The sequence below is a fragment of the Ambystoma mexicanum genome, chromosome 7q, assembly GCF_040938575.1.
Source record: "Ambystoma mexicanum isolate Mex_15411 chromosome 7q, UKY_AmexF1_1, whole genome shotgun sequence".
Taxonomy (NCBI): Eukaryota; Metazoa; Chordata; class Amphibia; order Caudata; family Ambystomatidae; genus Ambystoma; species Ambystoma mexicanum.
This window is the reverse complement of record NC_090941.1, coordinates 1,170,045,219-1,170,065,144: the sequence shown is the minus strand read 5'-3', so window position 1 is coordinate 1,170,065,144 and position 19,926 is coordinate 1,170,045,219.

The following is a 19,926-nucleotide window of genomic DNA, read 5'->3' as shown; positions in this document are numbered from 1 at the left end:
TCAGCAGGGTACGTGCATCACAGGGGTTCGCGTGAAGTTCCTCACGCGATCGGGCCTGGGGGAGCGTGCTACGTGTATTTCAGGGGTTCGCGTGAAGTTTCACACGCGATCGGGCCTGGGGGAGCGGGCTACGTGTATTACAGGGGTTCGCGTGAAGTTCCTCACGCGATCGGGCCTGGGGTAGCGGGCTACGTGTATTACAGGGGTTCGCGTGAAGTTCCTCACGCGATCGGGCCTGGGGGAGCGGGCTACGTGTATTTCAGGGGTTCGCGTGAAGTTTCACACGCGATCGGGCCTGGGGGAGCGGGCTACGTGTATTACAGGGGTTCGCGTGAAGTTCCTCACGCGATCGGGCCTGGGGTAGCGGGCTACGTGTATTACAGGGGTTCGCGTGAAGTTCCTCACGCGATCGGGCCTGGGGGAGCGGGCTACGTGTATTCCAGGGGTGCGCGTGAAGTTCCACACGCGAATAGCCTGGGCGCGTGTATTTCAGGGGTGCGCGGGAAGTTCCACACGCGAATAGCCTGGGCGCGTGTATTTCAGGGGTGCGCGGGAAGTTCCACACGCGAATAGCCTGGGGGCGCGTGTATTTCAGAGGTGCGCGGGAAGTTCCACACGCGAATAGCCTGGGCGCGTGTATTTCAGGGGTGCGCGGGAAGTTCCACACGCGAATAGCCTGGGCGCGTGTATTTCAGGGGTGCGCGGGAAGTTCCACACGCGAATAGCCGGGGCGCGTGTATTTCAGGGGTGCGCGGGAAGTTCCACACGCGAATAGCCGGGGCGCGTGTATTTCAGGGGTGCGCGGGAAGTTCCACACGCGAATAGCCTGGGCGCGTGTTTTTCAGGGGTGCGCGGGAAGTTCCACACGCGAATAGCCGGGGCGCGTGTATTTCAGGGGTGCGCGGGAAGTTCTACACCCGAATAGCCTGGGCGCGTGTATTTCAGGGGTGCGCGGGAAGTTCCACACGCGAATAGCCTGGGCGCGTGTATTTCAGGGGTGCGCGGGAAGTTCCACACGCGAATAGCCTGGGCGCGTGTATTTCAGGGGTGCGCGGGAAGTTCCACACGCGAATAGCCGGGGCGCGTGTATTTCAGGGGTGCGCGGGAAGTTCTACACCCGAATAGCCTGGGCGCGTGTATTTCAGGGGTGCGCGGGAAGTTCCACACGCGAATAGCCTGGGCGCGTGTATTTCAGGGGTGCGCGGGAAGTTCCACACGCGAATAGCCTGGGCGCGTGTATTTCAGGGGTGCGCGGGAAGTTCCACACGCGAATAGCCTGGGCGCGTGTATTTCAGGGGTGCGCGGGAAGTTCCACACGCGAATAGCCGGGGCGCGTGTATTTCAGGGGTGCGCGGGAAGTTCCACACGCGAATAGCCTGGGCGCGTGTATTTCAGGGGTGCGCGTGAAGTTCCACATGTGATTTGACAGTGTGGGTCCTCCCAGGTGTACCCTGTACACCCTCCACGGCCCCTGCAGGCAGCCCACACCACAGGGGACTACCCTGCATCCCTGGTCATGTCCCGCAGGCAGCCCACCCACCATGGGCATGCACCCCAGCAAAGGCACATGTCTCCTTGAACTAATGAACACCAACTCATGTCCCCTTGCACCCCCACCCCCCAGCACTGTGGGGCACCTGCCAGCAGGCCCCCACCCATGTCCAACTCATGTCCCCCACCACCCCCACCCCCCAGCACTGTGGGGCACCTGCCAGCAGGCCCCCACCCATGTCCGACTCATGTCCCCCACCACCCCCACCCCCCAGCCACCAGGGTCACCCTCCACCAGGCCCCCACTCATGTCTCCCACCACCCCCACCCCCCAGCACTGTGGGGCACCTGCCAGCAGGCCCCCACCCATGTCCAATCCATGCCCCCCTGCACCTGGGTCCCAACATTCCCCAATCATGTCCGTAATGCCCATCCTCCCCTGCCAAAAGGCCCAACCAACTATCACACCCACCCACATATCAAAGGCAATTACATGTTACACCCCCAATTTAAATAATGCAATTGAACACATGTCTGTCACACACAATGGCTGCAAGTGAATGACAAAACACCCAACATGACATGCCTGAAAGCAATGAGATGATACGACACATTGAAGAATAAAAAAAATAATGTATTGAACAGCAAGTAGAATGGAAATGAAATAAGAAAAAACACAAAGCAAATCAAACAAAACAAGATGAATGTCCAAGAAAATAATCTGAAAAATAAAAATAAGCCAACGAAGAACCATGAAGAAGATCATCCTGGGTCCATGAGCCCAACCAAATTAAACCTAACTATGACTACTAACTAAAAACTGAACTATATACAAAAAAGTGGTGCATTGTCCAATCGCTACCAAAAAAAATAAAAAAAACAAAGGAAACCTAACCCTAACTATACAACTATATACAAAGGCAGCGGGCTATTCGGACGGCTCACTGGTTGTTGTCATGGGCCAGGGCATCATCGAACTCCTGGTCAATGGCTTGGAGGCGGGCATGTTCCCTGGCCCCGAGGTCCCGCAGGGTTAACGCAGTGTCAAGCTCAAACTCCCTGCGAAGACCCTCGAGGCACTCAGCCCGCCTCAGCGCCCTCCGCATGGAGTCCTCCGCCCTGACCATCGTGAGCCGTTCCTCCTCTGCCCGCTGCCGCTCCGCACCTATCCGCTGGAACAACCGCTCCCACACGGAAGCCACTCCCATTCCAGGGTTCTCCTGCCCTCCGGCCGATGCCTGCACCCCTGATGTTGATGGCCCCGAGCCATGATGCCTCCCACGTTGAGCCTGCTGCTGCCTCCGACGCAACTGCCTGTGCCAGCACGACGGCATCCAGGCTGATGGAAACCACCGACACCGTCGTGCACGTGCCCTGCCCGATGATGCCGTCACATCCTCCATCTGCTGGGGTCCAGTTGCTCTGGTGTCCACCCCTGCTGGATCACTGACTCCCGACTGTGGCAGGGATGGGATCCCCACCGAGCTGGCTGCATTGGTCGGGGCAGGTCCACAGGGGGCCCTGGTGGCATCTGGGCTGGAAGACGGCAAGGAGAACGACTGGTGGATAGCCTGCACAGAGGAGGAGAGGGCCGCCACATTGGCCAACACATGCAGGAAACCCCCGAACATGGCCGATCCCAATTGGGCCACGTCGGCACGGTGCACTTCGTGATGCCGTGCGTGCTCCTCCCGGGAAGCACGCACGGCATCACGAATCACAGCCGTGCGCATCGCGACCCCAATCAGGACCTTCTCCGCACGGCCAGGGGTTCCCACGTCCGCAGGTGGAGGGGAGTCAGGTGACATGGACATCCCCTCTACCTGCGGACAGGCCTGGGACGGGGCATCTCTGCTGGTGCATGGTGGTGCACTCACAGGGTCAGGGACAGCGACATGCACAGGCCCCTCCACGGTGACCTGTGCTGCCTCCTGCCCCTGGCCCTGGACTGCACCACTTGCACCAGCAGGGATGCCCCCACCAGGCCCCATGTGTGCCCCAGTGGCGGCCTCCTCCTCCTCTGTGCAAACCACCAACCTGGATGGCTCCTCACCGTCTCCCACCGTAGCAGGCCCCTGTGGGGGCTCACCCACCCCTTCCGCTGCAGCCGTGGGGGCATCCCCGCCGCCTTGCTCCACAGCGCCGTCTCCGCCCTCCTCTTCACTAGCCGCTGCGTAGAGGGAGACAAAGAACACAAGCATCAGGGCACTGTACAATGGTCCCCTAGACAGGAAGCAATAGCAGATGAGCACCACTGTCAAAGTACACTTCCATCATGTCCCTCCACAACACATGGGTCAGTCCAGGCAAAACACACACAGTAACAGGCATGGTGCATGCCATGGACATTTCCATGCATGTCCAATGGACTCTTGGAACATTCAATGATATGTAACTCACATGCATCATGGCTCATGCCTATCACATGCACACACTTCACCTCAGTCACATCCATCTGGCCCCAAACACACCAAACACAGCGGATACAAGGGTAATTTGGCTGCTTTACTGAATCTGTGCATTGTCACACACATGTGTCATGCATCCATGGCATGCACAGGTCACAGACACGCAGGTCAGGCACACAGACATGGCTACCATATATGTACCTGGCATCAGCACCCATCCCTCACCCCCACCCATGTCCAGGTACAGAGACTGGCATGCTCTCATGTTCAAAATCTGCATAGGGCTCCCCATGCGGCATTTGAACACATGCAACAACCATGTGGGTCACACATCACTGGTCGCACATGCATTACCATGATGTCCCTGCACACATACATGCATACATGGCCTATGGCACACATACAGGCAAGTATCATAGAACCAGCACACCGCAACATGCCCTGTCTCACACAGTAATGCATGGACACTTACCGCTCAACTCCAGACGGGCCTCCCTCTCAAGGATCTGGGCGTGGAGCGCTGGGCGTACGCGTTCCAGGACCCTCATCTGGATGGAACTCATGCGGCCCCGGCCCCCCTCCACGAGGCGCCGGGCCTTCACAAGGGTCCTGGACCTCAAGTCCTCCCAGCGCTTCTTGATCTTCAGGACGTCGCGGGTTGCCACCCCCTCCGCGTTGATGGCAACCACACAGTCGGCCCAGATCCTCTGCCGTCCTTCCTTGCTGGCGCGGGACGATCCAAAGAGGACATCATACTGCCCCAGGACATGCTCCACCAGGACACCAACTTCGGTGACAGTGAAGCTGGTGCCCCTCTGCCCCTCTGGCCTGGGGTTGCCACTGGTGCCAGATGTGGAAGTGCCCGACATGGCAACCCCAGAGGCAGGTGTGGGTGGGCAACTGGGTCCTGGGGCTGGGCTGTGGAGCGATGTTATCCGAGTCGGGAGTCTTCTGTTCCAGCAGGGGTGGACACAGCAACTGGACCCCTGCAGATGGCTGATGTGCAGGCACCAAATGGCAGGGCACGGTGGCAGCAGGCAGGCAGGCAGGCAGGCAGCAGCAGATGGCACGTGGGAGGCTGCTCGGGGCACGGGGGGCAGTAACTCGGCCTTCTGGGCAGGAGCGTGGTCTTTCCGTGTGTTTTCGCGTGGCCAGCTTGATACGGAGTGATTTGGCACGTGAAAATCCTGCACGTCAGCGTGAAATCCGAGGAAAGGCCCTTAGCGCGTAAGCGCGTCAGCACGCATACGCGATTCTATTGGACCAGAGTCCCTCAGCGCGTAAGCGCGTCTGTGACATGACCCGCACGGGTGTTCCCCACTCAGCACGTGATGACGGGGCACACGTGGAGATACTGCACGTCAGAGTGTCATCGCGTGTAATTGGACAAAAGTGCGCCTACACGCGATTGGCCTATGTACGTGTATTTAATGGGTGCGCGGGCACTTACACACGCAAGTACGTCAGCGAACCTGTATCCCGTGGTGCGTGTGAATTTCCACACGCTATTGGACTGGGAACTGGATTCCAGGGGTGCGCGGGTCACACGCTGTATCCCGTGGTGCGTGTGAATTTCCACACGCTATTGGACTGGGAACTGGATTCCAGGGGTGCGCGGGTCACACGCTGTATCCCGTGGTGCGTGTGAATTTCCACACGCTATTGGACTGGGAACTGGATTCCAGGGGTGCGCGGGTCACACGCTCGCCTAGAACACGCGCAAAGCATAAATTTGCGCACTTTAACAATAACAAGCTCAGACGCCAGGATGAACATACCGTTCCTAGCAGCAGTGGCAGTGGGCTACCAAAGGAGGAGGAGGAGGATAGTCAGGGCCAGAATATTCACACCCAGAACCAGCCTTTTCGGGATGCCTGATGACCAGGTGTATGGGAGGTACAGGTTTCCACCACACATTATACTGGACCTGGTGAGTGAGTGGGAGGATGACCTCACATCACCCACCCTGTGCTCCCAAGCACTCAGCCCCCTGGAGAAGGTCCTCAATGTACTGCACTTCTTAGCCACTGGATCATTTCAGCGGACAAGTGCCATAGTGGGTGGGGTGTCACAGGCCACCCAGTCACGCTGCCTACACCAGGTCTTGAACATCATCACTGCACGGCCATCAGTCCGCAGGCACATATACCTGCCCAGAACACCTGCAGAAAGGCATGCTGCCGCCCTGGATTTTTACGCTGTGGCACGATTCCCCAAAGTGCTAGGTGCCATCGACTGCACCCATGTGGCTCTACGTCCCCCCAGGGCATCTGAGCACATCTATAGGAACCGCAAGCACTGGCATTCCATCAACGTGCAGGTAGCATGTAATGCCAAGGGAATCATCACCTCAGTATATGCCAACTATCCCGGCTCCACCCACGACAGCTTCATTTACCGAATGTCCACCCTAAGCCGGGACCTAGAAGCTGGGCGGCATGGCGATACATGGCTGCTTGGTGAGTATGTATGCCACTGCACATGCATGCATGTTGGATACTGAGCAAGGTCACAACCCCACCAATGATACCAATCACCACCTCCACAGGGGACAGTGCCTACCCTCTCAGCCCCCACATGATGACGCCAATTCGGAACCCCACCACGCCACCCCAGGTAAGATATAACACAGCCCACATTACAACCAGGGGCATAGTGGAGCGCACATTCGGAGTGCTAAAGTCACGCTTTCGCTCCCTTGACCGTTCTGGCGGGCAGCTGTTATACGCTCCCCCAGTAGTGTGCAGGATCATAGTGGCAGCATATGTCCTACACAAGGTTGCAAAACGCCGGGGCCTGGCCGTGGACATGGTGGTGGCCCCACATCCCCAACCACATGCACAGCCGCTGCGCATGGGAGGGGAAAGGGCACGGGGGGAGGCAGCCCGTACACAGCTAGTGGCTAATTACTTCACATAGAAATCACACCCCTGTGGAGTGCACACTGCCCTGGCACATTCCATCTGACAATCAATGATGACTCAACCTGACACTGATCCTGAATGTCTGGAGAATGAACCGTCAAAACCATATCAGCCTGAGATTGTTCACCTGGAAGTGTCACAATGTGTGCATCCCTACCCACACAGACACCACCAATGCAGTTTTGTGAAGTTACACATTGAAGCAGCTAAAATGAATACCCACTTGCAAAATGCAACAAGAGGACAGTGCCATGTCAGCCAACCCAACCCCAGCACCGCCACACGGCACACCGTGCCATGTCATGCTAATTGCAGGTAAACAAAGTAATCCCCACAACATGACATCAGTCTCACTATGTACAGTGGCACTATTAGAAACCTGCAACACCTGAAATGCTCACAGCAATGCCGGACCAACAACATACTTGAGCACGTAGTACCATTAACATGACATCACAAATGTTACATATTAGTAGTCTCACCACCTGGAAATGCCTGCACTCCCACCACTACCAACTGTGCAGTGTTGTCGCCATGTAGAGTTGTAGGTGCACTGCTGCCAACATGGACCCCATCTCCAGACTAGAGGTCCTTGTGTGGACATGAGGAAGGGACCTGCAAATTGGGAGGTAGACACAGAAGAAGAGTTACACATCAATGCAACATGCAGTGTACAACACAACAGCAATATGCACTAGGAATGTATACACAGTATTGACTACAGACTGCCCACACAGCTCATGGGAGTCCAACGTCACTGTGTAATTCACTGTCACTTGGGCACACCCTTTACAAGCCCATGGAAACGGGAAGCAGGAGGGGTGTGTGTGACTCAAACCCAAGCATCTGAACCAAATACATTACAAGCCTGCATGTGCCCAGCCATAATGCAGCGTATGCCCACAGGAACCACGGAAGCCAACAGATCGTCCCAAAAAAATTGGGAATAAAAGAAATCAAAATAAAAATAAAAATAAGAAACAATCAAAAATGGCCATTGATGGGCCCGGGAGGGTTGGGGAGGCCACCCAGGAGGTCCGAGGACAGGATGCACACCAGAACCCACCTGCGTGGATCCTGGGAAGATAAAACACCTCCATGGGCTCATGGCCCACACGGCTACCCTATTGTGGGAGTATCACTGCTGTCGCTATTATCACCCTGTGCAGCTGCATCCGGAGGTGGTTGCACTATGGGAGGCAGCCCACGCAAGGCCCTAGTCTGCTCCTCCATGGCTGCAAGCATGTGGGTGTGGTAGGTCTGGTTCTGGAGGATGAGTGTGCGGAGGTCCCCATGCAACAACTCACGGGATGCCCGGACCTCCGCCCTCGTTGCCTGCATCTCAGCTGAGAGCGTACGGGTGAGACGCTCCAGCTGCTGTTCTGTCCTTTGGTGTGTTGAAGCCTCAAGCTCAACAAGAGTCGTCCTGAGGTGAAGGAGCTCCTGCCTCAGGGCTTCCCTGTGGCCCTGGGACTCAATGGAGATGGCCTCCTGCAGAGTCGCCAGTGCCGCCCGCCTGTCCCTGTTGGACCCCAACATGTCCTCCCTGTGTGACTGGCAGATGGAGTCGGTTGCCTTCTCTAGTCGCTCCATCAGCCTTTCTGGGGGGACAATGGAAGTGGCCACCCTATCCATGGCCTGAGCCATCATCTCGGATGATGCAGCCTGTTGGGTTGCCATACCGTAAATGGATTGCTCCCATGCGGTATTGCCGGGTGGCGTATGGCCACCACGTCGGCGGGCACCACACCTGTCTGGGGCAAGGCGAACTGCGCCTTGCTGTGCCGGCACTGCCTGAGGCTGCAGGACTGCATTCCCCCTCTGATCTGCTGGCCCAGGAACAGGATCAGATGTCGCGGAGTGTGACCCTGCATCCGTAACCACCGAAGGCGTAGCTGCCAACACTGACATCCCCATGGAGGGTTCTGACCCTGGTGCAGGTGGGTGAGACAGAACAGAATCCCTCCCTGGAACACTCACCTGCGACGGCACGTAGGTCTCATCCGAATCAACACCTGAGTACAGCTCGGGGGAGGTGCAGCCAGAGACACCCCTTGAGAGCACGACCTGCAGCACTTGTGGGTTCTCCCCCACCACCACACCACGTCCCTCACTGGTGGTTGGTCGGCCCTCGGACCCCTCCTGGGTCTGCACCATCTCCACAACCCCAGCAGTATCAGGTGCGTCTTCCCCTGCAAAGACATGAAAACAAAGAAATGGAAACAGGCATTAGCACCATGGCACACATTGAGGGCTGAGAAGCAAGAGAACCAGTACTTGATTGACACATGTCCCACATGACTAAAACCCTCCCATGCATGCACCCTCACTGCGTATGAAGTCCAGGCAAATGGCACACACTGATGACACCAAGATGGAAGATGAACACATTTTCTGCATGCTGCCTGGCAGTGGCATCACACATTGGCCTGTGATTGGCAGGTGAAACACACATGCCATCACACAGATGGCATGTACCATTGCTATTGAGTGAAGATGGAGAGGAGGGCAGCACCTATTCATTCAGTCCAGTTCCCGCATGTAATAGCTTTTCTAATTCTAACAGGTCAGATTTTTCACCTGGAGCTGCCAGTCTGAAATGGTCCAATTGCACAGGGACATGTGTGTACAAATGATATCCAGGTAACAAAGTCACTCCACTTTACCATACCCATGTCAGACATGTGACTAGTGGACAGCGACATGCCTAGTGAAAGTGGTGGAATGCAAACAAACTGACTGAATGAACAGTGAAAAAGAAGCAAATATGTTGTGGCAAGGTGACACTTCAAGGGCAACTGGCGTGCAGTTGGGCTAGATGTCTACTGTTGGCAGAAGGGATACTGCTATGGCCAAATGCAGCTGCGCAGGAAGGATTGCAGCTGCGCAGGAAGGATTGCATGAAGCACATGGCTGACCCATACGACTCAGGCGCACACACTCTCACCTGGCACCCGAACAGAAGCCCTCACACACACACCATGCACATGGATGACACACACATGCATGTGCACTCACCGGACAATGCCTCGTAATCAGCCAGATCTCCCACGCCTTGGATCTGTTCCTCCGTGACGTAGGTCCCAGCGACTGACTCATGTGGAGTGAGTTCCATGTCTACTACTGGAGACCCACCTCCAGTCACTAGAGTTGCGGCATGACTTGAGGCCAGCTTACTCTTTGCCCTGCGCTTTAGGTCATTCCAGCGCTTATAGCAATCATTGGCTGTGCGCCTCACAATTCCAAGGGCACTTACGATGTCCGCAACGGTCTGCCAGTGTGCCTGGCGTTGTGCAGGTGTGGTCTTGGATCCTGCAACAATGACCATCTCGTTGTCATGTCCGGACACATACTCGACAAGTGCATTCAGTTCGTCATCCGTGAAGCTGGGCTTCCTGGACGGGCCGGACTGTGTAGCCGTGTCTGGGGCATCAGCCTGTGCCGGACGAGCACTTTTCCTCTTTCGCTTGGAAGGTGGTGGTGATCCTGAGTGTCCTGCGCCGCTCTGGACACTAGGGGCAGGAGCCCTGGTGGACTCTGTATCAGGAGTGTGGGATTGCACACTCAGCATGGGAGTTGGTGCAGGCATTAGCTCTAGTGTGATGGTGTCAGGGGGAATGTCAGCAGCATGGATTAGGACCGACACTGTCCTGGATGGGTGTGTGGGGGCTGGGGTGGATGGAGCCGCAGCTGCCCCTGCAGCCTCTCCGCCCTGCCTACTTGGTGCAGCAGATGACCTTGCTGCCCCAGATCCACGTGGCATGATGGCATCAACGTGCACCAGCGCACGTGTCGTAGCCCTGCTGACCTGGAAGTCAGCCATGGAGTCAGCCAGGTCTGGTGCCACAATGGGCTGGTCCAACAAGGGCTGAGCATGGATGGTGTCAGCCACATCAGCCTCAATGGGAGGGGGGGGGATTATGGGTGCCCGTGACTGGTCCTCCACACATGGGGGGACAGGCTCACCCTGCAAGTTACGACCACGTCCCCTACCGGATCCACCACGGCCACCAATTGTGGCTCTTCCACCTTTGCCACCCTTACGGAATCCTCGCCTCCCAGCCATGGCACTGATGTTAATGTGCGTATGGGAGTGGATGTAGACTATTGTCCTGGGCAATTGGGGGTCAAAGGGGTTGGGTACCAGATGGTAATTGTACCCTAGTGCTCTCGCAAGGCTGAATGTAACCCCTGGGGAAAGATGACGGGTCACGCAACGCACAGGAGGCCCAAAAAAGGGAGATGACGTGCACGCAACCCCTCCTAGACCACGTGTGCAGAAAGAAAAACCTGCACTACGCTGTGGCACCCAGAAACACAAGAATGAACGTATACGTGTCACACGCAGCCTAGAATGACCTCTGAAGGGGTAGGCTACACACGGGGCTAGCACAGATGTTAGATACGGGCGTGACTCACCGTCTGCCAGGTAAACGAGCGTGTAAAAGGAGCACGTTTGGTTGGCAACACCCCCGCCAAAAGAAGATTTGTCCGCTGTCTGAGGAGACAGGACAACAGTAGAAGGGAACACTGTTTGAGGGAACAGGCCCAGGTAAACCAGTAAAGGAGAAAAAAGAGAAAAAGCTGTCAGAGGTAACAGGGAATACGAACTAGAAACGCCGTGAAGTAAATCGCGTGTGAAACGACAAGAAGTACAGAATTCACCCACTCGCTCTCCACGAAAAGCACGTACAAGGAAAACGTGTTCTACACGTACCTTTTATACAGGCCCACACGTCCAGCGTCACCTACGCGGCGTGTACGCGCTAGGGCCATTTCCACCTATTACATGCTTTGTCACTTCTGCGTGTAGGGCCATTTCCACCAATTACACGCTTTGTCACTTCTGCGTGTAGGGCCATTTCCACCAATCACACGCTTTGTCACTTCTGCGTGTAGGGCCATTTCCACCAATCACACGCGATTACACTCTGACGTGCAGTCTTTCCACGTGTGCTCTGTCATCACGTGCTGTGTGGGAAACACCTGTGCGGGTCACGTCACAGACGCGCTTACGCGCTGAGGGCCTTTCCTCAGTTTTCACGCTGACGTGCAGGATTTTCACGTGCAAAATCACTCCGTACCAAGCTGGCCACGCGTACGCACACGGAATACCACGCTCCTGCCCGGAAGGCCGAACTACTGCCCCCCAGAGCCCGAGCACGCTCCCACCTGCTGCTGCCCGACTGCCTGCTGCCCCTGCACTGCTGGGGGGTGGGGGTGGTGGGAGACATGAGTGGGGGCCTGGTGGAGGGTGCCCCTGGTGGCTGGGGTGTGGGGGTGGTGGGAGACATGAGTGGGGGCCTGGTGGAGGCTGCCCCTGGTGGCTGGGGTATGGGGGTGCAGGGAGACATGAGTGGGGGCCTGGTGGAGGCTGCCCCTGGTGGCTGGGGGGTGGGGGTGATAGGGGACATGAGTGGGGGCCTGGTGGAGGCTGCCCCTGGTGGCTGGGGGGCGGGGGTGGTGGTAGACATGGGTGGGGGCCTGGTGGAGGCTGCCCCTGGTGGCTGGGGGGTGGGGGTGCAGGGGGACATGAGCAGGTGTGCAGGGAAGTCCCCTGTTTTGTGGGCTGCCTGCAGGGGCCGTGGAGGGTGTACAGGGAACACCTGTGAGGACCCACCCAGCCTAATCGCGTGTGTAACTTCCCACGCACCCCTGTAATACACGTACCAAGCCAAATCGCGTGTGAGAATTCCCGCGCATATCTGAAATACACGTACCCTGCTGAAGTCGCGTGTAAAACTTCCCGCGCACCCCTGAAATGCATGCGACCAGGCTATTCGCGTGTGGAACTTCCCGCGCACCCCTGAAATACACGCGCCCAGGATATTCGCGAGTGGGACTTCCCGCGCACCCCTGAAATACACGTAGCACACTGGGAGACATGAGTGGGGGCCTGGTGGAGGGTGCCCCTGCACTGCTGGGGGTGGGGGTGCTGGGAGACATGGGTGGGGGCCTGGTGGAGGGTGCCCCTGGTGGCAGGGGGGTGGGGGTGATAGGGGACATTGGTGGGGGCCTGGTGGAGGGTGCCCCTGCACTGCTGGGGGGTGGGGGTGGTGAGAAACATGGGTGGGGGCCTGGTGGAGGGTGCCCCTGGTGGCAGGGGGGTGGGGGTGATAGGGGACATTGGTGGGGGCCTGGTGGAGGGTGCCCCTGCACTGCTGGGGGGTGGGGGTGGTGGGAGACATGGATGGGGGCCTAGTGGAGGTTGCCCCTGGTGGCTGGGGGGTGGGGGTGGTGAGAGACATGGGTGGGGGCCTGGTGGAGGGTGCCCCTGGATGCTGGGGGGTGGGGGTGATAGGGGACATGAGTGGGGGCCTGGTGGAGGCTGCCCCTGCACTGCTGGGGGGTGGGGGTGGTGGGAGACATGGATGGGGGCCTGGTGGAGGGTGCCCCTGGTGGCAGGGGGGTGGGGGTGATAGTGGACATTGGTGGGGGCCTGGTGGAGGGTGCCCCTGCACTGCTGGGGGGTGGGGGTGGTGAGAGACATGGGTGGGGGCCTGGTGGAGGGTGCCCCTGGTGGCAGGGGGGTGGGGGTGATAGGGGACATGGGTGGGGGCCTGGTGGAGGGTGCCCCTGCACTGCTGGGGGGTGGGGGTGGTGGGAGACATGGATGGGGGCCTGGTGGAGGTTGCCCCTGGTGGCTGGGGGGTGGGGGTGGTGAGAGACATGGGTGGGGGCCTGGTTGAGGGTGCCCCTGGTGGCTGGGGTGTGGGGGTGGTGGGAGACATGAGTGGGGGCCTGGTGGAGGCTGCCCCTGGTGGCTGGGGTATTGGGGTGCAGGGAGACATGAGTGGGGGCCTGGTGGAGGCTGCCCCTGGTGGCTGGGGGGTGGGGGTGATAGGGGACATGAGTGGGGGCCTGGTGGAGGCTGCCCCTGGTGGCTGGGGGGCGGGGGTGGTGGTAGACATGGGTGGGGGCCTGGTGGAGGCTGCCCCTGGTGGCTGGGGGGTGGGGGTGCAGGGGGACATGAGCAGGTGTGGGCTGCCTGCAGGGGCCGTGGAGGGTGTACAGGGAACACCTGTGAGGACCCACCCAGCCTAATCGCGTGTGTAACTTCCCACGCACCCCTGTAATACACGTACCAAGCCAAATCGCATGTGAGAATTCCCGCGCATATCTGAAATACACGTACCCTGCTGAAGTCGCGTGTAAAACTTCCCGCGCACCCCTGAAATGCATGCGACCAGGCTATTCGCGTGTGGAACTTCCCGCGCACCCCTGAAATACACGCGCCCAGGCTATTCGCGAGTGGGACTTCCCGCGCACCCCTGAAATACACGTAGCACGCTGGGAGACATGAGTGGGGGCCTGGTGGAGGGTGCCCCTGCACTGCTGGGGGGTGGGGGTGCTGGGAGACATGGGTGGGGGCCTGGTGGAGGGTGCCCCTGGTGGCAGGGGGGTGGGGGTGATAGGGGACATTGGTGGGGGCCTGGTGAGGGTGCCCCTGCACTGCTGGGGGGTGGGGGTGGTGAGAGACATGGGTGGGGGCCTGGTGGAGGGTGCCCCTGGTGGCAGGGGGGTGGGGGTGATAGGGGACATTGGTGGGGGCCTGGTGGAGGGTGCCCCTGCACTGCTGGGGGGTGGGGGTGGTGGGAGACATGGATGGGGGCCTGGTGGAGGTTGCCCCTGGTGGCTGGGGGGTGGGGGTGGTGAGAGACATGGGTGGGGGCCTGGTGGAGGGTGCCCCTGGATGCTGGGGGGTGGGGGTGATAGGGGACATGAGTGGGGGCCTGGTGGAGGCTGCCCCTGCACTGCTGGGGGGTGGGGGTGGTGGGAGACATGGATGGGGGCCTGGTGGAGGGTGCCCCTGGTGGCAGGGGGGTGGGGGTGATAGGGGACATTGGTGGGGGCCTGGTGGAGGGTGCCCCTGCACTGCTGGGGGGTGGGGGTGGTGAGAGACATGGGTGGGGGCCTGGTGGAGGGTGCCCCTGGTGGCAGGGGGGTGGGGGTGATAGGGGACATTGGTGGGGGCCTGGTGGAGGGTGCCCCTGCACTGCTGGGGGGTGGGGGTGGTGGGAGACATGGATGGGGGCCTGGTGGAGGTTGCCCCTGGTGGCTGGGGGGTGGGGGTGGTGAGAGACATGGGTGGGGGCCTGGTGGAGGGTGCCCCTGGATGCTGGGGGGTGGGGGTGATAGGGGACATGAGTGGGGGCCTGGTGGAGGGTGCCCCTGCACTGCTGGGGGGTGGGGGTGATAGGGGACATGGGTGGGGGCCTGGTGGAGGTTGCCCCTGGTGGCTGGGGGGTGGGGGTGGTGGGAGACATGGATGGGGGCCTGGTGGAGGGTGCCCCTGGTGGCAGGGGGGTGGGGGTGATAGGGGACATGGGTGGGGGCCTGGTGGAGGGTGCCCCTGCACTGCTGGGGGTGGGGGTGGTGGGAGACATGGATGGGGGCCTGGTGGAGGGTGCCCCTGGTGGCAGGGGGGTGGGGGTGATAGGGGACATGAGTGGGGGCCTGGTGGAGGGTGCCCCTGCACTGCTGGGGGGTGGGGGTGGTGGGAGACATGAGTGGGGGCCTGGTGGAGGGTGCCCCTGGTGGCTGGGGTGTGGGGGTGGTGGGAGACATGAGTGGGGGCCTGGTGGAGGCTGCCCCTGGTGGCTGGGGGGTGGGGGTGATAGGGGACATGAGTGGGGGCCTGGTGGAGGCTGCCCCTGGTGGCTGGGGGGCGGGGGTGGTGGTAGACATGGGTGGGGGCCTGGTGGAGGCTGCCCCTGGTGGCTGGGGGGTGGGGGTGCAGGGGGACATGAGCAGGTGTGCAGGGTAGTCCCCTGTTTTGTGGGCTGCCTGCAGGGGCCGTGTAGGGTGTACAGGGAACACCTGTGAGGACCCACCCAGCCTAATCGCGTGTGTAACTTCCCACGCACCCCTGTAATACACGTACCAAGCCAAATCGCGTGTGAGAATTCCCGCGCATACCTGAAATACACGTACCCTGCTGAAGTCGCGTGTAAAACTTCCCGCGCACCCCTGAAATGCATGCGACCAGGCTATTCGCGTGTGGAACTTCCCGCGCACCCCTGAAATACACGCGCCCAGGCTATTCGCGAGTGGGACTTCCCGCGCACCCCTGAAATACACGTAGCACGCTGGGAGACATGAGTGGGGGCCTGGTGGAGGGTGCCCCTGCACTGCTGGGGGGTTGGGGTGGTGGGAGACATGGATGGGGGCCTGGTGGAGGGTGCCCCTGGTGGCAGGGGGGTGGGGGTGATAGGGGACATGAGTGGGGGCCTGGTGGAGGGTGCCCCTGCACTGCTGGGGGGTGGGGGTGGTGGGAGACATGGATGGGGGCCTGGTGGAGGGTGCCCCTGGTGGCAGGGGGGTGGGGGTGATAGGGGACATGAGTGGGGGCCTGGTGGAGGGTGCCCCTGCACTGCTGGGGGGTGGGGGTGGTGGGAGACATGGATGGGGGCCTGGTGGAGGGTGCCCCTGGTGGCAGGGGGGTGGGGGTGATAGGGGACATGAGTGGGGGCCTGGTGGAGGCTGCCCCTGCACTGCTGGGGGGTGGGGGTGGTGGGAGACATGGGTGGGGGCCTGGTGGAGGGTGCCCCTGGTGGCAGGGGGCTGGGGGTGATAGGGGACATTGGTGGGGGCCTGGTGGAGGGTGCCCCTGCACTGCTGGGGGGTGGGGGTGGTGGGAGACATGGATGGGGGCCTGGTGGAGGTTGCCCCTGGTGGCTGGGGGGTGGGGGTGGTGAGAGACATGGGTGGGGGCCTGGTGGAGGGTGCCCCTGGATGCTGGGGGGTGGGGGTGATAGGGGACATGAGTGGGGGCCTGGTGGAGGCTGCCCCTGCACTGCTGGGGGGTGGGGGTGGTGGGAGACATGGATGGGGGCCTGGTGGAGGGTGCCCCTGGTGGCAGGGGGGTGGGGGTGATAGGGGACATTGGTGGGGGCCTGGTGGAGGGTGCCCCTGCACTGCTGGGGGGTGGGGGTGGTGAGAGACATGGGTGGGGGCCTGGTGGAGGGTGCCCCTGGTGGCAGGGGGGTGGGGGTGATAGGGAACATTGGTGGGGGCCTGGTGGAGGGTGCCCCTGCACTGCTGGGGGGTGGGGGTGGTGGGAGACATGGATGGGGGCCTGGTGGAGGTTGCCCCTGGTGGCTGGGGGGTGGGGGTGGTGAGAGACATGGGTGGGGGCCTGGTGGAGGGTGCCCCTGGATGCTGGGGGGTGGGGGTGATAGGGGACATGAGTGGGGGCCTGGTGGAGGCTGCCCCTGCACTGCTGGGGGGTGGGGGTGATAGGGGACATGGTTGGGGGCCTGGTGGAGGTTGCCCCTGGTGGCTGGGGGGTGGGGGTGGTGGGAGACATGGATGGGGGCCTGGTGGAGGGTGCCCCTGGTGGCAGGGGGGTGGGGGTGATAGGGGACATGGGTGGGGGCCTGGTGGAGGGTGGCCCTGCACTGCTGGGGGGTGGGGGTGGTGGGAGACATGGATGGGGGCCTGGTGGAGGGTGCCCCTGGTGGCAGGGGGGTGGGGGTGATAGGGGACATGAGTGGGTGCCTGGTGGAGGGTGCCCCTGCACTGCTGGGGGGTGGGGGTGGTGGGAGACATGAGTGGGGGCCTGGTGGAGGGTGCCCCTGGTGGCTGGGGTGTGGGGGTGGTGGGAGACATGAGTGGGGGCCTGGTGGAGGCTGCCCCTGGTGGCTGGGGGGTGGGGGTGATAGGGGACATGAGTGGGGGCCTGGTGGAGGCTGCCCCTGGTGGCTGGGGGGCGGGGGTGGTGGTAGACATGGGTGGGGGCCTGGTGGAGGCTGCCCCTGGTGGCTGGGGGGTGGGGGTGCAGGGGGACATGAGCAGGTGTGCAGGGTAGTCCCCTGTTTTGTGGGCTGCCTGCAGGGGCCGTGTAGGGTGTACAGGGAACACCTGTGAGGACCCACCCAGCCTAATCGCGTGTGTAACTTCCCACGCACCCCTGTAATACACGTACCAAGCCAAATCGCGTGTGAGAATTCCCGCGCATACCTGAAATACACGTACCCTGCTGAAGTCGCGTGTAAAACTTCCCGCGCACCCCTGAAATGCATGCGACCAGGCTATTCGCGTGTGGAACTTCCCGCGCACCCCTGAAATACACGCGCCCAGGCTATTCGCGAGTGGGACTTCCCGCGCACCCCTGAAATACACGTAGCACGCTGGGAGACATGAGTGGGGGCCTGGTGGAGGGTGCCCCTGCACTGCTGGGGGGTGGGGGTGGTGGGAGACATGGATGGGGGCCTGGTGGAGGGTGCCCCTGGTGGCAGGGGGGTGGGGGTGATAGGGGACATGAGTGGGGGCCTGGTGGAGGGTGCCCCTGCACTGCTGGGGGGTGGGGGTGGTGGGAGACATGGATGGGGGCCTGGTGGAGGGTGCCCCTGGTGGCAGGGGGGTGGGGGTGATAGGGGACATGAGTGGGGGCCTGGTGGAGGCTGCCCCTGCACTGCTGGGGGGTGGGGGTGGTGGGAGACATGGATGGGGGCCTGGTGGAGGGTGCCCCTGGTGGTAGGGGGGTGGGGGTGATAGGGGACATGGGTGGGGGCCTGATGGAGGGTGCCCCTGCACTGCTGGGGGGTGGGGGTGATAGGGGACATGGGTGGGGGCCTGGTGGAGGGTGCCCCTGCACTGCTGGGGGGTGGGGGTGGTGGGAGACATGGGTGGGAGCCTGGTGGAGGGTGCCCCTGGATGCTGGGGGGTGGGGGTGGTGGGAGACATGGGTGGCGGCCTGGTGGAGGGTGCCCCTGGATGCTGGGGTATGGGGGTGGTGGGAGACATGAGTGGGGGCCTGGTGGAGGGTGCCCCTGGTGGCTGGGGGTTGGGGGTGGTGGGAGACATGGGTGGGGGCCTGGTGGAGGGTGCCCCTGGATGCTGGGGGGTGGGGGTGGTTGGAGACATGAGTGGGGGCCTGGTGGAGGCTGCCCCTGCACTGCTGGGGGGTGGGGGTGTTGGGAGACATGGGTGGGGGCCTGGTGGAGGCTGCCCCTGCACTGCTGGGGGGTGGGGGTGCAGGGGGACATGAGCAGGTGTGCAGGGTAGTCCCCTGTTTTGTGGGCTGCCTGCAGGGGCCGTGGAGGGTGTACAGGGAACACCTGTGAGGACCCACCCAGCCTAATCGCGTGTGATAATTCCCGCACACCCCTGTAATACACGTACCTGGCCAAATCGCATGTGAGAATTCCCGCGCACCCCTGTAATACACGTACCCAGCCGAATCGCGTGTAGAACTTCCCGTGTACCCCTGTAATACACGTACCCAGCCAAATCGCATGTGATAATTCCCACGTACCCCTGTAATACACGTACCCAGCCAACTCGCGTGTGATAATTCCTGCGTACCCCTGTGATACACGTGCCCTGGCTAATCGCGTGTAAAACTTCACGGGTACCCCTGTAATACACGTACCCTGGCCAATCGCGTGTAGAACTTCCCGTACCCCTGTAATACACGTACCCTGGCTAATCGCGTGTATAACTTCACGCGTACCCCTGATATGCACGTTACCCGCTTTGCGTTCCTTGTTTGGCAGCCCTGTAGACTGGTCCAGGGTTAGCGCAGCCCTTTGCGATGATTTAGCGATTTTGATGGCTTTTCCTTGCGCGAGGGCGTTCTTGGGGGCGTTACTGGCGCTGCTGCAGGGTCGCTGCGATACTCTGCGCCACGGCTGGTTTGGGAGCCTGAAATCCATGAATACGCTGTGCGCGGAAATCGGTTTTAGCGCACGTGCCTGGCGCAGACAATCGCACGCGGACACTCTGCGCCAGCCGCTTGCGACACTTTTCTGCGAAATTCTATGAATTACCCTGAAAATTACGGTGATGTACAATGGCAAAGCTGTCAAACACCAGTAAGGCCTCCAGAAAATTATTTATACTGGGACTGCTGCCATAATGTGGTGGCAGCTTCATTACAGTGATGTACAATGGCAAAGCTGTCAAACACCAGTAAAGCCTCCGGAAAATGATTTATACTGGGACTCATTAAAGTGATGTACAATGGCAAAATTGTCAAACACAAGTAAAGCCTCAGGAAAATGATTTATAATGGGACAGCTGCCATAATGTAGTGGCAGCTTCATTACAGTGATGTACAATGGCAAAGCTGACAAACACCACTAAAGCCTCTAGAAAAT